The sequence below is a fragment of the Microcebus murinus genome, chromosome 6 (genome assembly GCF_040939455.1).
Source record: "Microcebus murinus isolate Inina chromosome 6, M.murinus_Inina_mat1.0, whole genome shotgun sequence".
Lineage (NCBI taxonomy): Eukaryota > Metazoa > Chordata > Mammalia > Primates > Cheirogaleidae > Microcebus > Microcebus murinus.
This window is the reverse complement of record NC_134109.1, coordinates 30001010-30015460: the sequence shown is the minus strand read 5'-3', so window position 1 is coordinate 30015460 and position 14451 is coordinate 30001010. Positions and strand designations below refer to the sequence as shown.

At 37.7% G+C, this 14451-nt stretch overlaps 1 protein-coding gene across 8 annotated transcripts in view; it reads left to right on the top strand.

Annotated features, from left to right (window-relative positions):
• SIPA1L1 (signal induced proliferation associated 1 like 1) overlaps positions 1 to 14451 on the top strand; it is a 350098-nt gene that overhangs the window by 69377 nt on the left and 266270 nt on the right. For all 8 annotated transcript variants that reach the window (XM_012756105.3, XM_012756102.3, XM_012756107.3 and 5 more), the window contains one exon: positions 7597 to 7663. The gene's annotated coding sequence lies outside the window, so the exon portion shown is untranslated. The remainder of the gene's footprint in view (positions 1 to 7596; positions 7664 to 14451) is intronic.

Genomic DNA, 14451 nt, shown 5'->3' with positions numbered 1-14451 from the left:
GCAGCTGGGTAGATAGAGGTGACTTCTGCTGAGATGGAGAAGCTTCAATATGGACATAATAAACCTATAAAAATTTCTAATATACTATATACATATATTACAAGGGATATAATGATTATATGAGCAGTGCTGTCTACTCTTGTCATCACTGCAGCCCTTTTGCACCTACCTATTTTATTTGTTTGACTCTATATGTAGAAGTTTTATGCTTAGAATTACAGGACAAGGAAGAATAAGAAATAGTTTTTATATGATTTGGAATCAAAGAACCACTGGTGTGTACTTTTCTGGGAAGAACATTTTTCTTGTGTCTTCATGAGTTGTCAAATCTGTTAAAGTTAAGAAATATAATTCTTGCAGTCCCTTGATAAGTGGGTTGTCTCAATAACAGTAAATTAGATTAGCTTGGGTGGATTTATTTTTCAGGGAGCCATATTGATTTTTACCCCAAATTCATAATCTAGGAGTTTACAAGGAAACTTTTTAATATGTTTCAGGGGTTTACCTTTTTTGAAGTTAAGGTGATACATTTTTTCTTTTTTTCTAGATTTTAAATTCATTTTAAAGGTGGGCTATTCTCCCTTAATTGTCAAGGATAATTATTAGTCATGTTGTGATCCCTTAAGCTTAATGCAGTGGGATGAAAGAAACAAGTGCCTGTGGATTAATTTATTCAGTTTGTCATCTTCATTCAGATAATCTTCAGGATAATGTCATCTTTTCTTTCTAATGCCAGAGGCCTATTTCATTAGCACCTGATCACTTTTCATAAAGAAAGTAATTAAAAAGCTGAAAAAAAAAAAAAAACCCTGACCCTGCATGGTTGTCTGTTAAATGCCTTCCCTTTTTATCTAGTGAGATTTATTTTTCTTTGTGCTTTTCACCTGCTTATTATATTTAGAGAGTGAGTTTACATTTCTTAACCTTGATATACTACAGATAGTTTTACGTTGCAACATGAAGCTTGCTTGAGTTTTGAATTCTTAATATTTTCATACCACCTTGGACATGTCCTTTTATTTCCTTTGTTCTGTGGCATTTTCTTTGTTGTACGGCCTAGGTCTAGATTTTTCCTTTTTAGAAAGAAAAGTTTGAAAAGAGAGGGAAGATGGAGCTTACCAGGTTTTTTGTGGGGTAGAGGGAAGTTAGGTTTAAAATTACTTCTGATTTGATTATATTCCATCAACAATGGAAAATCAACAGTGAAGAGACTTAATTCCATTTTCAAGATAGTCTCAGAAAGAATGAACTCAGGTCATAAAACTGATCATGAGGTTTTTCAAGGTGACATGAGTTGTTATTAATGACTTTGATGGGACCTGGAGATAGTTCTACCAGAAATGGAGTTTTGTCTGATTTTTTTGAGAAGACAAATAGCACTATCTTTTTGGTTTTTGTTTTCTTTTTATGTAGATCCATATTTTCAGTTTTTAGACAACAGTTTTAGAACACCCCTAGATAGTAGCGTGGTATTTAAGCCTCCCAAGTTGTCCATTCTTTGCTACAGAGAACTATCATTGTTCTGCCTTAGTATCCTTTACATGAATTCTTTAAAAGGGCTCAAAATTTTATCTCTAATTTCATGTTTTTTATGCTGTGGGCTAAACGCTTTATACTTTTACCATATTTAGGCTGTGTTTGGAATTTTATGAATGGGTTGCTGGTCTTCTCTCACCTGTTTCCTGACTTCAAAATAAAACGCAAGAAAAACAACTAGTAATAAGATTTTCCCAGGGTCCTGTGAAAGGAAATTTTGTTTAGTGACTGAATTGGAAAAGACTGTGTGTGGCCTTTGGAATGTGATAGAGACTTTCGCTAAAGGATTCTTGGTTCAGAATCATCGTGGCCTTTCTCCTGCCCTTCTGAGAGTAGAGAGCTGAGCAGGAAGAGGTTGGAGTCAGACAGAGGTGGGTTTGCATCCGAATTCTTGCTTTATTAGATGTGTGACCGTAGGCAACGTGCCATTTTAGGCCTCAAATCTCAGATGTGAAATTGAGACCCTGGTAAAGACCTCCTCATGGTTTGAAGAGGCTCAAATCTTGGATGTCAAGAAAGTTGTGCTTTAGCACGTGCACGTTTTCTTTGGGAGCTAGAATGGGGTCTGTCTTTGCAGCTACTGTGTGTCCCTCTGCGGTCCCATCCTCCTGCCTCTCTCTGGAGGTGTCCACTGTTCTGAGCTTTAGGTTCAACGTTCGCTTGCTTTTAAAAATAAGTATATATGTAAACACTATATTTTTAGCTTTGTTTGGGCTCTGTAAAAATGATATCATAATATATATAGGCTATAAATAAGGTGCCTCATCACATCCAAGTTAACTCCTGGCTCTCCTCTTGGTCTTTGCTGGTTGGGGGTGGGTGTGGGTGGGATTCTAGTTTTTGTCTGTGGTGTGGCTGGAGTAGAGTGGCTTTTGTCTAAAACTTTTCTTGCCTTGCCAAGATATCCTCTTTACTGATCCTTTAGTTAGAGAGAACAGGCTTCTTCTGATGCCAAATCAAAGGTAGGGATGGCATTATATGGAATGGTGGGGGTGGGATAAATCCAATGTGTAAATATACTGAGGTTATTGGGAGCCAGATTTACTGGGGAAGGGAAAGGTGAAAACTAGGTGGTGAACCCTGTGGTGTTGGATTGGAATTCAAGGTATCTGTATGAAATTCATGGTTTTCAGTATACATACATAGAAAAAGAAGGAAATATAGAAGTAAGAGTATGTGCATCTTTTCATTTAGGGGTCCCGGGAACAGTGATAAACTGTTCAGTGAGCACAGCTAACACCCAGATCTTGGTTTCTAAATGCTATTTTTCCAGTAAAATCATAGGTGGTTATTATTGGACTAGAAAATCACTTTTTGGTAACCATAAAAGAATAATTTATTTGGCCAAGAATTATCAATGGACACTAAAAGTACTGGGTGAAAGTTTGTTGAGAAGTAGGATATTTATATAGTCTTAGACTATCACCCATTAAATGCTTATCAATTACAAAGGGCAAAAGAGGAACTTTCTTGTGGGGAAATCTGGCAGATACCACCTTTATTAAGTGATATAAGTTAACATTACCGGTCAGAGAAATAATTAGAACTCATATGCCACTTGATAGGATATAGTGAAAGGAACACTTCTGTGGTATATTCCTACTGCAAATTCACAGCTTGAATCCAAGCAAAAGGGAACATCAGACAAATCCAGGTTAAGGAACATTCTGCAAAACTGGGCTGGAATCTTCAAAATTGTCAAGAGTGTGAGAGTCAAGGAAAGTTTGATGAATTCTTCTAGATTGAAGTAAAGTAATGACACATGTAAACTAAGTGCCGGGCTATCTTGTCTTACAACTGCCCTGCCAGTGTGGCTTCCTGTTATATCTTGATTAGTTTTTTGGCACGCTGGTTGTTAAATATTTATCTCAGTTGGTTGTCCACAGTCAGTTACAGATCAAACTCCCAGTTCTGCTCTTTCCTCCTCCTCACTACTGTGCTTGAGTAGTCTTAAATAAAAACAAAAACAATAACAACAAGAAAACTATAGCGTGAGATCCTGGATTGGGGCCCTTTTACTAAAATGGACTTTATTAGGGTAATGTGAAGTAAGTGACAATACAACATCAGTGTTAATTTGTAGATTTGGATCATAATTATTGTAGTTTTGTAGGAGAATGCCTTTGTTTATAGAAATTACTCACGAAAATCAGGATAGTAGGCCATCACGTTGACAACTTTCAAATGGTTCAGGGGAAAAAAGTTATTTGTACTGTTCTTGCAACTTTTTTGTAGGTTGGTCTGAGGTTATTAAGTAAAACAAAACAAATCCTCCTGTCAGTCAACTTAGTAGCTCAGACTTATTAGTTTATCAAATGAATCGTTTTTATAAGATTTTTGAAGGGTTTGCTTTTGTGGGCTGTCTTGTCTTGCAACTGCGCTGCCAGCGTGGCTTCCTGTTATATCTTGGTTAGTCTTTTCGCATGCTGGCTCTTAAATATTTATGAACGTCTCATTAATACATTCTTTCCATGCTCATTATTTATTTCCTTTCCCTGTGTTTTGCCTTTGTGACCCACTGCATTTTTTAATGCAAAGTATGGTTTACAAACATATGGCACTTTATTGTATTCAATGATAATACTATATTTAATTTTAACTTATTTTGGGTATGCTATTTTTTTCTCCTCAATTTGCTGGTGAGCTGTTTAAGAATTTTTTTCTTTTTTTACCACACTGCATCTACCGCAATACTGAGCACGTGTCAGTTTACTTTATAAAGTGTTGGGCTATTTGATTGCCTATCTTGGGATTTAAAGTTTTCAGAAAGTATAAGCAGGGTAAGGGGAATTTGATGGACTGGTGGATGTGACGCTGTAGCTAATTCATAATCTAGTCAGCTCACATTCGTGTTTATGAATGGTTAGTCCACAGAGGTTTAGTATTAAACACACAGGTTGACGCTCTTAACCAACAATAAGTGTGTAGGCTTTTGGAATTTTTTGGATTTTGAAATATTTGCCATATGTTTACTGGTATCCCTAATCCTAAAATCTGAAATCTGCTATGCTCCAATGAACATTTCCTTTGAGCATCATGTCAGCACTAAAAATGTTTCAGAGTTTGGAGCATTTCGGATTTTCAGATTAGGGCTACTCAACCTGTATTAGGACCACGCTGGTCCTGGTCCATTTGCATGAGTCGAGTTGGGGGTAGGGTAGCCATAGGGAGGAGGTTCATCGTCCGAACAGTCTTCTTTCTATGAGAACATAACGTGTAAGTTGTCAGTCTGGTGGAGTCTGCCCTTTCTCCTGGGTAGAGAAAACTGTGGGTTAAAGACATAGAATTGGCCCCATACCTTTCTTGCAGTGGGTTTGTTTTCTGTGGATAGGTTGGAGGGCAAACTTCTCTTTAGCAGTTATACCAATTTTCATATTTCTCAGAATGATCAAGGAAAAGAGCTTTGAAACATCCAGAGTGGTAGTTACATTGCACTTAGTGTACGCCTACACATCAGACTTTTCTTTAGCATTTTGTTATTTTTTTTCTTGCTGCTTTTACAGTGTAGGTGGCCTTCTCCGGATTGCTTTTGACAGGAAATTGAGCAACCTTTCTTTTTTGGAAGAGAATATATTTTGCTGCTAAGAGAGGAAAAGAAATGAAATGTTTATGTTTTGAAATTTTGTTATGAGTTTTCCTTTAAAGACCAATTTAAATCTAGAAAAATGGGGATAGGGGTTCGATTTCATATTTTTTATTATTGCTTCTGAATCTTCCTAGTAATTTCTGGGTCTTCCTTTCTTTGTAGCATTGCTTTATTCTCTTAGCCGTTGATGGATTTCAGGAAGTCGTTTTTGACCTGGTCATATATTTTTCTGGCTCATGACTGGGGCTGTCTTCCCCAGTTAACTTCTTTCTGTGGTGGAGGTGTTGGGGGCTCTCTGCTGATTTCACAGGTGCCTTGAATCTAGAACGTGTGCCAGCCCCGTTTATTCCATTTTGGCTTTGGATAAGTACAGTGTTCAGTAAAGTTTTCTAAGGAGTTGACTGGTCCAGAGGTCCCAGGGTGTGGGTGGGAGCTCCAGACTGGGGCCCTGCTCCTGCCACAGGCTCTACCTGGATCGCCAAACCTCTGGTGCTTTGGAGCATGAGCCCAAAGTCTCTGCCCCTCTACCCACTGCCCATGGCCTGCTTGCTGCCTGGGGTTATTGTGGTCCAGTCTGATTTTGGCAGTTCCCGCGTAGCACCGAGGATTCCGAGGAAGAAGTCAGTCTTTAATTAGAATAAACCCATTTGCCACATATGGAAATCTCATCAAGTTGGAATGGAGTAATTCTGATGGAATCTTTCTAAGCGCGTTCATAAATCATTCCCTTTTGTGTGAGTTTTAAATACGCATGTTTATTCATGTACCTAAGTGGATTACTGGGGCAGATCAGCTGCCAGGTATGTCTTACTTATGTAATTAGTCTTATTTGTGTAATTAGTTATAGGTCGTTAATGAAGATTAACAAAACAAAGCATATATTTGGAGTGTTACAGATTTCTTTCCCCCTTCTGTGGGTGCAATCTGTAGGCCAGGCATGTCAACCCTGCAAGTTTTATTATCCGAGATATCTGACTTTGAGAATATCCTTTTTTTTTTTTGAGACAGAGTCTCGCTTTGTTGCCCAGGCTAGAGTGAGTGCCGTGGCATCAGCCTAGCTCACAGCAACCTCAAACTCCTGGGCTCAAGGGATCCTCCTGCCTCAGCCTCCCGAGTAGCTGGGACTACAGGCATGCGCCACCATGCCTGGCTAGTTTTTTCTATATATATTCGTTGGCCAATTAATTTCTTTCTATTTATAGTAGAGACGGGGTCTCGCTCTTGCTCAGGCTGGTCTTGAACTCCTGACCTCGAGCAATCCGCCCGCCTCGGCCTCCCAAAGTGCTAGGATTACAGGCGTGAGCCACCGCGCCCGGCCGAGAATATCCTTTGTGGGTTTCTTTTCCCCACAGTTTTCTTCTGATGTTTGTACCACTTGGTTTTGGTAGGGTAGGAAAGACCTATAGTAGGGTCTTACCAAGCTCTGCCTGCCGTATGGCATGAGGTCATAGTGCAGGGACACGATAGACCCTTGGTAAGTCTTGCTTTGAAGTGTGACTGAATAAGAGATGGGAATCCTAATGTCCTAGTGACAGGCTGGGAAGAAGAACTTCCCTTCTTGTCCTTACCAGGAATTGGGAATATCTGTGAGTGACTCTAAATTCTGGTTATTTTTACTCCTCTTAGCTTCCATTTTATATGATTGGGAACGGGGTTTAACATAGTTTGAAATAGCATTTAGCCTCAGCAAACTTTAAAACATTTGTTTCCTGGGTGCTCTTATGGACAGTATAATCTGAATTATTTTAGTGTTTTTAGAAATCTGTACATATGGTGCAAATTACCACTATTGGACATGTATGTGTAGTCTTTAACCAATAAGAAGCTTAGCATTTATAGAAAATATTTTATGACTGTGGTAGGAGCTTACTGTCTATCTGAAATGAGCAATGTGAGAATTGGAGGATTTTTAAATAATCAGAATGTTTGGTTGCTTTTGGAGCAAGATTTTCTAGCTTCACCACTATTTTTATTTTGGGCAAGATAATTCTTTGTTGTGGGGGCTGTTCTTACGTGTACAGATGTAAACATCTGTACATTGTAGGATGTTTAGCAGGAACCCTGGCTTCTACCGATTAAATGCCAAATAGCAACTCCTCCCCCAACTCGTGACAACCAAAAATGTCCCCAGACGTTGTAAGATGTCCCCTGCAGTACACAATTGCCCCCTGGATAGAACCCGTCTTTGGAATAGTGGTTCCCATGGGCAAGTGATGGACTGGCCATATCAAAGTCACTTTTTGGGGGGGCTTTTTTACACATACAGTTAATGACTATTGGTTGTGTGTGTCTAGCTGAATATAAAGAGATTACAAATTTAAAAGGGTTTTAGAGGCAAAGTATAATATTCCACAATTATGTTTTGATTAGTAGTGGTGATTTTTCCCCCTTTTACTAACTATGAGGTACAGTTGTGTGTTTTTCGAAATTTGAAAATAACTGTTATACTAAAGTTCATCATTCTTTTAATCTAGGTTTTGAGAGATTACCTCGAGTTGGACTGAAAAGCAAGATTTGCTACTCACTTTGAAATGGAATCAGGTGAGTTGGTGGATTAGTCACAGAGGCATGTTGGGGAAAGGGAGTGTCAGTCAAACTATTGTTCTTAGAAGATCTACTAATAGCAGAATTTTGATTTATCAACATGAGTCCTGTATTTCCTTCCACTATCTTTCTCCCTTTTGTTGTTTTACTGGTGAGCGGCAGAGGGGAAAAAGGAGAAGATGGGAAACACTTGCACGGCTTTAGTCATTGATTTCTGGATTCAGAGTTGTCATCTTTACAGATAAAACAGTTGAGATATTTTTCTTTCCTTTTTCTTTTTTATGTATTCTTTCAGAGACAGGATCTCACTCTGTCACCTAGGCTGGAGTACAGTGGCGGATCTGATCATAGCTCACTGCAGCCTTGAACTGCTGGGCTTAAGAGATCCTCCTGCCTCAGTTAGTGTCCCAAGTAGCCAGGACCACAGGCACATACCACCGTGCCTGGATAATTTACGTTTTATTTTTGTAGATATGAGGTCTTGCTGTGTTGCCCAGGCTGGTCTCAAACTCGTGGTCTCAAGTGATTCTCCTGCCTTAGCCTCCTGAGAAGCTGGGATTACAGGCATGAGTTACCATGCCTATTTCAGATATTTTTCTGGCTACTTAAATTAATAAGTTTTTCTGTTACATACTTATGTTTCCATTCCATAGTAATTGCATTAAAAATATTCTCTATTTCTTAAAATTTGATGAGAATTTATACTTTAACCCATATTCTAAGCAAGAGTCTTGCAAACTCTGATGCACTGGTGTATAATTTGGAATGCCAAGCTTATCATGAATAATTGAGAGATGGCTGGATATTCTACTCCTTGACTGACATTTACTGATGTATGTGTTACGGTTGGTCTTAGATTGATTGCTAGATTGCTCGTAGCTACTCCTGGTTAGAAACCAGTTCTATCCTAGGTTATCCGAATAGTTAAGTGGACATTTCTTAAACATTTTACACCATTATAAAAGGATGTTCTCTTATTAAGAAAAATAACAGCTTAATTCAGATAAAGAGAGACATTTTCTGTAGGCTAAAAGTACTATAATATGTTAAGCTCTGGGGTTGTGTCGATTTCTTTGGTTTAGTTACTTTGTACTTAACCTTGATCTCAGCCAGATGCTGAAACAAACACCTTGGGATTTTTCTTATCTGCTGCTTTGTCAGAAGAAAATTGCCTAAAGAGTCAGCTCTTATTGAGAGAGACTGTAACCCATAAAGGACAGTGAAGTTATCTGAGCATCTCACCTCCATAAACCTTTGTGCAGAGCTAAGGGGCTGAGTAATTGGAGCACTGCTTTCAAAGTGGCTTACTATTTCTGATCTTCCTTGAATTTCAGTAAGAGAAATTGGGGGAATGATTATCTCTGAAAATGTCGTTCAAGTACATTAGGACACTTCCCTGATTGCATTTATTTGACCATTTTCATCGTCGTTCTTCTTTAATAGAGGTGAAAACCAAGAAAGATTTTTAGATTTCCATACTTTTTAGCCATTTGAAGAGCCCAAGGTTTTTTTTTTGGTTTTTGTTTTTTTTTCTTTATGAGCAACACAACTGAAAAATTGTCTTTGAGACTATAGCATCTTTGGAATCTTCTGGAACTCCTTAGTGGTGAAGCAAGCAGCATGCAGGAATGCTCTATGAAGGTAGCCGCTGCTCTGGTCCTGGAGAGGGAAAAAAGATCAGTGCATGTTATTAAGTGCCCTCTGTTTTTCACCCCAGTCTTGGAAGTTGTTTATCAAGATACACTTTTTTGTCTTCTGAGTGTACCTATATGTTACAGAAATGTGTACCTTCAGTGTAGTTCCTGTATGTCTTATGGCATTTTAAAAAACACTCTTAAATAAGGATAACTCCTGGTTGATAAACTTGAACATGACAATTTTTAGCAGGGGTCTTATATTCTATCTAGTGTGGTCCTAGTGAGGCCAAGCACTTGTATGGCTTCCATGTAATAGCAGCCATACATTGTCTTTTGAACTGAGTTACTCAGTTTAATAACCTGTACCCCTGGGCACTTCAGTCACTTTTTTTAATAGTAGTGATCTGATGTTGCTGAGATGGTCTATCTGTTAGGTCAGATGGGAGATTCTTCTCTTTTGCATCCATACTTGGGTCTGCTCAGATAACAGAAGGGGAAGGCCACAATTGGGCAGTTTTCCAGACCTGCTGGTGACATGACTCTTGGTCTTCTAAGCGTATACTTCCTTTCTAACTGCTATCTCTCCACTTAAAGGATATCTATTAATAAAACAAAAATTCAGAAACACCAAAAAAAATCCACAGAACCTTGTATTTTATATTTAATTTTGTATCTCATTAAATCCATCATTCTTTTAATTTTTATTTTTGAGCAGCATTGTTTTGGAATATAAACATTGAATTGAGCAAGCATGGTTTTTTCTTTCCCTTTAAAATTTAAAAAAAAAATCGATATATTCTTTCTAAAAACCCACCCATAAACATAATGTTAATTCATAATGATCTCTGGGTGAATTATGTGCTTTACAAATTAAAACATTTGAATAGTTTTCCCAAGTATTCTATTTTTGCTTTGGATTTTTCCCCTTATATAGACAATTGTGCACTCATGGGTAAGTAAGATATTATTTAAATTTTTCTTTTATTTCAGTTTGGTTCTTTGCATTCCAGCCTTCCGCTTTTAGTGGGAGAACAATTGGGGAAATTGAAAAGGTCCCTACTTATTTCCTATTTCCTGATAATTAAAAAAAAAAAACAAAAACAAAACATTGGTCACGTTATTAGATTTAATAGTTTGCTGGCATAACACGTGAAAATAAAGACATACTCTTTAGCTATTTTGTAGGACATCCCAACCACTCAATAGGTATAAAAGGAAAAGAAAAACAATGCACGATGGCACATTCTTTTAGACTTTTCTTGGTGGTAGCAAGAAACCAAGTAACCATAGTGCCTTACATTGACAGTAGAGTGACCATAGCAGATTTAGAGGTCAGGAATAGGAAGCTGGAAAACTTTCCTCCCAGGCCATCCAGCCTGAGGGATTGTGATCTGACCCCTCACGGTGCTCTGATGGACCCCGTCTCTTTTCTCCTCATTATTCTAACAAGGTATGTCTTCCTTACAATGTGAGAGAATAGCTGTTCCCATCCAGTAGAGTTCCCTCTTTAAACATACTTCACTGGCAAAGACAATAGGTTACATAAAAATAGGGCTTTGCATATATTAATTCCAAGAAGAGAATAACTCACATGTTAACCCTGCGCAGGCTTGTGAGGGAGTTTCTGTGAGTGTAAATTGAAGCTCCACAGTGGCATTGAGGGTAGGTACAAGAGGGAGACAGCTTAAGATAAATACAGTTGACCCTTGAATGATGTGGGGTTAGGGGTGCCCTCTAGTTGAAAATCTGCATACAGCTTTTGACTCCCCCAAAACTTAGCTACTGCTAGCCTACTGTTTGACGGGAAGACTTAACCAATAATAGAAACAGTCAACCAACACATATTTTGTATGTTATTTGTTCTATACTGTATTCTTAAAGTAAGCTTAGGGATAGTAAAGGGATGCTTATAGAGTTCGCCTTTTATCTTTGGCTGTGACTAATCTGAGTTGAGTTTGGCCCGGCCTGAGTTCACTTCAGAATTATTTAATTGTGCTTATTTATTATTCAAAGCCCGCTTCTTTGTTCTTAAAAAAGAAAACGATATAGAATCCTTTGGCCTAGCAAACATTTTTAGCAGCCTGTGAAACTGTGATATGACCACTTCACATTTACTAATGCTACTGGGCCCTTTTTCTTTTCATTAGAAACAACTTATTCTCTCTAAATTCTTCTCTTGTTTTTATGTTCGTAAGAAAAGGGAGCAGTTCCCCACACCAAATAGAGAGTTGCCTTTTCAAAACTCACTCTAATGACAAATAGAGCACATAGGAATAGGAATTTGAATTAAGTTGTCTTTGGAAGAGTTCCTTATTTGTTCATACTTCACCATTTTGAGGGGGGGGGACCCTACGTTGTGTGGGTATGATTGTCTATAATGGTATTATTATATTGTAGTTTTATAAGGGTACTATGTTGCCTACTTTCTTGACTGTCTGATATTTAATACATTTAAAGTTTGCTAACAGGAGTGGATTTGAACAAAAGTCAAAAGTACCGAATCAGAACATAGAGAAGAGAAAAACATGATCTGTATGGATGTAGGGGGAGGTCAGTGTGGGAACCATGCAGAACTCGGCCCCGTCTCCTCCTGCCACTCTGCCTTCTAAAGCTGAGTGAGCAAAAGTGTCTTTGAAGACCTGGCTTCTGGGAACAACAGCTCACAGGCTGGACCTGGAAATGGAACGTGGGAGAAGCTTGCATTTGCCAGGCATCGCCATACGCTGATGTTTTCTCAGAGGACTCCGGAAACTGTTAGTGATGGGGGTTTCATTTTAAAGCCTGGACTTTATTTTAATGTTTGTCAACCCCTAAGTCTATTTTACATATGAAAGGAAGTTGTAAATGTCTTCACTAGTCTTTAAGTGGCTTTCATCAAAACCGTGTATGCAAAATTAAGGCCATATGGTGGTGAAGCCTCACACGTGGGGAAGTCCGGCATGCCCTGTTCTGGAGGTTTTGGTGCTCCTGCCTGGGAGGAAGGATTTGTTGTGTTTTTTTTGGAAAAGATTTTTAAGCAAGAGAATGTAGAGATGAGTGCCCTCTGCTAAAAGAGAGTTGCTGCTCACATCTGTACAAAATATGCCACGGTTTGGTTAGTAGATGGTAAAGGACGCATGAGTGGGAGGGGCAAGCTGCCCTTCTACATGGGACCAGCCCATTCAGAGCTGGGTATGTCTCCTGAACTGTTGCTTGTCTCAGCATCTGACTCCCTGTGAGTTCTGCCCATAATGGTTTCCTTAATAAAGATGGACTTACCTGTACTCTGGATGAGCCTTCGGTAGGATAGGTAATGAATGCTAATGGACTTTTTTTTTCAGGGAGTCATTTTTTTTTTAAGTCTGTAACTTAATGCAGTAACTGACCGTTTTATAATACTGACCCTTTTCTGCAATGCTTTTTTTTTTCCCAGTCAATTAGGAAATAAATATTTTGAGAAGTTGGCTTAGGTAACACTTGATGGGTATCTGTCTGTATATAGGGACCTTCAGACAAATTAAAGCTTTTGTAGTTACAAGGTAAGATATACTGCCTCTATTGACAATTACTTCCTCCCTCAATTTATTAGTGTACAAGTTAATTCAATGAAGCAAATAGTTATTTTATATCTAGTATACAGAGAGAACATTTCACTTAGTGTTGACCAAGATAGAAATATGAAAAAGAAATGTCCCATGTAATCAACTTGTTTTTCTAGAGGGAGATTTAGATATAATTGAAAATTGTCATAGTAAATGACCAAACTTAATAGGGTGTTTAGTAGACATATAAGTAAAATGCATTGAGGCATCTATAGAGGGAAGATTAAATCTGTGGAGGTGGCATTACTTGAACTTGGCATTGAAAAGTCTGTATGTCTGTCTATTAAAAGTTGTAACATTTATTTTTTTAGATAACCAAAGGAATTCATAGTTGTTATATAAAATCTAATGTTCCTAACAGGACACAGATCAAAGTAAAAATCACTCAATTCCTACCACATTGCTCAGTCTCCACCACCCAGAGATAACTATTACTGCTAGCATTTTTAGTTTTTATTTGTGAGATTTTCCAAACGTGCACGGAAATAGAGAGAATAGTACAACTGAGCCCCCGTGTACCTGTCATTCAGCTTCAATAGTCAAGAACATTTTTCAGTTCTAGTTCCATCTGCCTTTATCCTGCTTTTATGTCTTATTTTTTTTTGTTGTGCTTGGAGTTTTACACCACAGCTCAGATGTTATAGCATTTAACCTACAAATACTTCATGAAGTATTTTTTTTTACAGAGAAGCATTTAAAAAAATAGCTACAGTGTCTTTACCATCAATGAAATTAACGATTACTTCTTAGTAGCTTTTACTAGCTAGTCATGTAAGCCCTGGTCCATGTTCAGTTTTCTTGATTGTCTCAAAATTGTCATTTTACAGTACTTTGTTGGAATCAGAATCCAAGCAGAATTAACACGTTGCATTCATCTCTTTTAATTCCTTCTTAATCTGTAACATTTCCCTTCCCTCCCTTTTTTCATATAATTTGATATATAAGACACTGGGTCATTTGTCCTGTCAGGCTACTAACATTTTAATAATTTTCTTTCATTTTTGTTCTTCTGTGTGATCACAGATATATTTTAAAATCAAAATTAGGATCATATTATATATGATGTTTTATAAGCTACTTTTTAAAAATTAAAAAAAATTTTAACTTGAGGGAGTAGAGGGATTATAAGCTACATTTTATACTTAATTTGATAAGGATATTTTCCTATTGTTTACTTTTCTACAATTAGTTTTTATTTTCTGTTAAATCTTGTGGCATTATAGTAACTAAAATAGAGAAAGATGCATTTGATTGTTTTTGAAGTAAATCTTACATTAATGATATGCATTACAACAAACTAGTTGTTCCTTTCTCCTTCCCTTCTTCCTTCCTTTCTTCCTTTTTGCTCCTGCACCTGTTACAGTTCTGTATAATACTGGGGATGCAATTTGCTGGATTGAGAGTTCATTTCATTTTCCCCAAGGAAAGTAGAAAATGATTTTGTAAAACAGCCTGCTAATGGTTTGCTGATAGAATAAAAAATAGAGGAGGTGAATTTGCTCATCCAGGCCCCAGTTTTCTGTAGAGTTACTACAGGAAGGGGTCCCTACTTCTTATTGTTGCCATA